The 5,000-nt window shown below is 46.1% G+C and overlaps 1 protein-coding gene and 1 long non-coding RNA gene across 2 annotated transcripts in view; one reads left to right on the top strand and one right to left on the bottom strand.

Moving 5' to 3' along the window:
• Positions 1–5,000, top strand: part of LOC135102862 (uncharacterized) — a 104,928-nt gene that overhangs the window by 86,958 nt on the left and 12,970 nt on the right. The gene's annotated exons all lie outside the window — the stretch shown is intronic.
• LOC135102861 (probable G-protein coupled receptor No18) overlaps positions 1–5,000 on the bottom strand; it is a 94,957-nt gene that overhangs the window by 62,415 nt on the left and 27,542 nt on the right. The gene's annotated exons all lie outside the window — the stretch shown is intronic.

Raw genomic sequence — 5,000 nt, forward strand, 5'->3', positions numbered from 1 at the left:
TCCCTTGCCCTCCCTTGACTTGCCTTCCCTTCCCTTGCCCTCCCTTCCCTTCCCTTCCTTTCCCTTTCTTTCCCTTCCCTTTCCTTCCCTTCGCTTCCTTTTCCTTTTCTTCCCGTTCCTTCCCTTCCCTGTTGCCATTCCTTACACCAGAAAATTAATAATGGCTGGACGAGGGCGCTACAGGACACAGAAAAAAAAAAAAACTAGGACACAGTGGAAAAAACGCCCCTTCTTGTCCCAACGCTAAAAGGGAAAAAAGGTGGAAAATTATCGTAACTTTGGTCAAAAATTTTTCGGAGGTGACCTGATATTTACGTCCCCAGAATGTGCGGAGAAGCAGGAGGAGGAGGAGGAGGAGGAGGAGGAGGAGGAGGAGGAGGAGGAGGAGGGAAAGAAAAAGAAGGATTGATAGATTCATAATTTAGCAAGAAATATGTTAAAATCGTTCGTTCGAAGCCAGGGAGGAGAATAAAGAAGAGGAGGATAACGAAAAGGAGGACGGGGGAAGAGGAAGAGGAATAGGATGATAAAGAAATAGCAGATGGAGAAGAAGAAGAAGAAGAAGAAAGTAGAAGAAATAGAAGACGAAGAAGAGGAAGAAGATATACAAGAAATCAGAGACGAAACTGAAGAAGAAGAAGAAGAAGAAAGAACAAAAACAAAAATAACAACAACAACAATTACAAGAAGTAGAACAATAAAAACAGCAAGAATAAGAACAAAAGAAAACAAGAGTTACAAAATGAAAAAAAAGAAAGAAAGAAAGAGATTGATACACTGATAAACTGAAAAACATTATGACAACTTCCCAGACAAATACACAATACCTACTGCGTGTGTGTGTGTGTGTGTGTGTGTGTGTGTGTGTGTCTTCTCCAACACACCGTGACACAAGCAGGTCAATAGTGTGACTCATGTGTATTGCCTAGATGGTGATGGTGGTGATGGTGGTGGTAGTGGTGGTGATGCGAGCCACTGGAAGGAGGTAAAAAAAAAAAAAAAGATCATTGTTTTGGATCAGTGTTTTGAAAGTTTAGGAAGAGAATGTAATGGGGGGAGGTTATGAGGAATGGAGGAGGTGGGGTGGTGGGGGTGAGTGAAGTAAGATTAGAATAGTAATAGAGTGAGGGAGGAAAGATTTGACTAGTAAGTAGGCTAATCTTGTTACATCATATGTAAATTAATGCATTTTATCTCTTTCTCTCTCTCTTTCTCTCTCCCATTCCTCCCTTCTTTCAACACTACGAAGGATTAGAGAGAGCGAGAGAGAGAGAGAGAGAGAGAGAGAGAGAGAGAGAGAGAGAGAGAGAGAGAGAGAGAGAGAGAGAGAGAGAACAGCCTTTCTCAGTTACACATTCTCAGTAATCTTAAGACCTTTCTTCCCTCCCTACCTTCCCTTTCAACCTCCCTACTTATTCAGCAACATCATCACTTTTCCTACTCCCTCCCTCCATTCCTCCCTCCTTCCACTCTTCCCCATATCTTCTCCACCTCCTCACATCTCTCCCTTCTTCTTCCCTCCCTCTCTCCTCCTCCCTACATGTTAGTTCCTCTATTCTCTCTAGATATCTTCCTTCCTTTTATCTCCCCTCTGTTTTATCCGTTTTTTCCTCCACACCTTCCCTCTATTTTCCCCTTCCCTCCTCATCTCTCCATAAGATTATCTCCTTGTAGCATCCACCTCCATAACATTTTGACCTCCTCCTCCTCCTCCTCCTCCTCCTCCTCCTCTTCCTTTTCTCCGTAAATCCTCCTCTTGAGACCTAAGATGAGATGAGCAGTGGCGCGTATTGAGAGAGAGAGAGAGAGAGAGAGAGAGAGAGAGAGAGAGAGAGAGAGAGAGAGAGAGAGAGAGAGAGAGAGAGAGATTAATTTCAAACTTGCTCTCCTTGCCTTTCTCCAAATCCAAGAAGCAGAAAAAAAAGTGAAGGACAAACGAGAAAATAAAGTGAAAATAAATGTTGACATGAAGAAAAACGGAGTCAGAGAGAGAGAGAGAGAGAGAGAGAGAGAGAGAGAGAGAGAGAGAGAGAGAGAGAGAGAAGGGAGGGAGAGGGGTCATTTGGAGGTCGAAAACAACGACAACGAAATCTTTTCAAATCGGTACTTCCAAAATTAGAAAACAACAGAAAAGTGAAAGGAATAAGAGGAGGAGGAGGCGGAGGAGGAGGGAGGAGGAGGAGGAGGTGGTGGTGGACGAGGAGAAGGAGGGAGAAGAGGAGGAAGAAGAGAAGGAGGAGGAGTAAGAGGAAGTGTATAACAAGAATTTCAAGGAATCCATGAAAGGTGTACATGAAAAAAAAAATAAAAAAATAAATAAATAAATAAAAAAAGTATCATATGTTGCAATATATACTTAGATATTTCTCTTTTCTCACTTTTTTTACTTTCTCTCCTTCCTTTTTCCCCTTCCCCGTTTCCTTTTTTTCTGCTTTTCCTTTCCCCTCCTTCCTACCTTTTTCCTTCTTTTCTTGTGTTTTTTTCTCTCTTTCTCCGTTTTCTCCCTCCATCCCCTTTACTTTTTTTCCTCTTTCTTCCCCTTCCTCCTTGCTCTTTTCGTCTTCTTTCTTCTTTTCCCCTTCTTCCTTCCCCCATTCCTTCCTCCTCCTTTTCTCTGATCCCTTGCTATTTCCTCTCTTCCTCTCTCCGCCCACCTTCCTCTTCCTCTTCCCTTCTTCTTCTTCTTCTTCATGTTTTCCTTTTTTCCTTTCCCTATTCCTACTTACATACTTCTTCCTCCCCGTCTTTCTTCTCCCTTTCCGTCTTCTTTCTTCTTTCCCCTTTCTTCTTCCTTCCCCTTCTCCTGTCCTCCCCTTCTCTCCACCACCCTCAAACACTTCCATGTTATAAGTATCACAGACACGCTTATATTTACTATTCTATGCATTTTGTAATATCTCATATGGGAGAGAAGACTTTTCGTAATATGAAATGATACGAAAGTAAACCTTATAGCATTTCACGTTAGAGATTGGGACGTGACTACACACACACACACACACACACACACACACACACACACACACACACACACACACACACACACAGACAGTGCTTTCAGCCATTTCCAACAAGCGTGAAACACCAGATGAAGGACGGAAGGGGATTTCAGGAGGAGGAGGAGGAGGAAGAGGAGGAGAAGGAGGAGGAGGAGGAGGAGGAGGAGGAGGAGGAGGAAGAGGAGGAGGAGAAAGAGGAGGAGGAGCAAAGAAGGCTAAGACGGAAGGAGTCTGGATGAAGGATAAGAGAGGAAGAGGAGGGTGGATGAAAAAGGAGAATGGGAGAAATAGGAGGAGAATGGGAGCGAAGAAATAGGAGAAGAAAGATGAGGGAAAGAAGAGGAGGAGGTGGAGGAGGAGGAGGAGGAGGAGGAGGAGGAGGAGGAGGAGGAAGAAGAGAATGCGGAAGAGGGAGCATCGGTGAAGGGAGAAGCTCTGTTTGTGTTTGTCTTGCAGGAGACATGTGTAATTAGTTTAGGTCACACACACACACACGTACACACACGCATACGCACACACACACACACACACACACACACACACACACACACACACACACACACACACACACACACACACACACACACACGCATTAAAAGACTCATGCGTCAGCGGACCTGGGCGTTCCACTCCTGCCCGGTCCTTTACAGGAAACTAAGAAACAGAGTAATCAGGGAGATTAAGAATGCAAAGGCAAGCTATTACCCAGACAAGATACACCACCTCAAGCTGACCAACAACAGACAGTGGTACGCTAAGATCAAAGCTTTGTGTGGCTTACAAAAGCACACTTCATCCCTTCCTTGCACCTCACACCTTCCTGCTAATCTCGCGGCTCAGGAGATGAACGATCACTTTGCTGCTATCTGTCAAACCTTTCCTCCCCTCCACACCACTCCGCTTCCTGCCTATCTGCCCGCTCCCTCCCCTCCACACACTGTCCAGGCGATGGATGTTTTTAAGAGAATACTTAAATTTAAACCAAGATCCACCACACCCACTGACCTTCCTATAAAAATTTACAAGGAATTTGCTGTAGAGCTAGCAACACCGCTATGCTCCATAATAAACGCCTCACTCTCCCAACACTCTTGCCCCGCGGACTGGAAGACATCTTATGTCACTCCCATCCCCAAAACTTCCAGTCCTCAGTCACTCAATGACCTCAGGCCAGTCTCTATCACCCCCATCCCTAGCCTTATTTGTGAAGATTTTGTATATGACTGGGCATACACCAAAATTTGTAACACCGTGGATATCAGACAATTCGGAAATATTAAAGCCACCTCCACCTCACATTACCTGACCAGCTTCCTTGAATTCATCCACAGCCACCTGGACAAGCGAAACACCTCTCTAGCTGTTGCTTTTGTCGACTTCAAAAAAGCCTTTGATCTAGTTGATCACACTGTTGTCATCAGCAAGGCAGTAAGTCTGGGTCTCCCTCCTAATCTGATAGCGTGGCTAGCCGACTTCCTCACAGGGAGACGTCAGGCCGTTCGCTATCAGGGCTCTGTCTCTAATTTCCAACAGCTGACATGTGGAGTCCCCCAGGGGACCAAGATGGGTCCTCTATGCTTCCTCCTCCTCATCAACGACGCCCTCACCGACACCCCCAATCGCTGGAAGTATGTGGACGACTGCACCGTGGGCGTCCCAGTTTCCAACAAGAACCCGGACTACTCGCCACTGCAAGCAATTCTGGAGCGACTGCGGACGTGGACAGAGGAGAGCAGGATGACCATCAACCACAGCAAAACTGTGGTGATGCATTTCTGTACCTCCTCTGTACCAGTGCCCCCTCCCCGGCTCACAGTGGGCCCTCACCCCCTCCAGGTGGTCCAATGTGCCAAGCTTCTCGGAGTCACGGTGGACGACCAGCTGACCTGGAAGCAGCATGTCGCCAGCACCGTGAGATCAGCTACCTACAGGCTGTACATGCTGCGCAGACTCAGGTCGCTGGGGACGCCGACAGATGAGTTAAGGGGGGTGTACCTCACC

This window comes from Scylla paramamosain, chromosome 8 (assembly GCF_035594125.1).
Source record: "Scylla paramamosain isolate STU-SP2022 chromosome 8, ASM3559412v1, whole genome shotgun sequence".
In the NCBI taxonomy this organism is placed as follows: domain Eukaryota; kingdom Metazoa; phylum Arthropoda; class Malacostraca; order Decapoda; family Portunidae; genus Scylla; species Scylla paramamosain.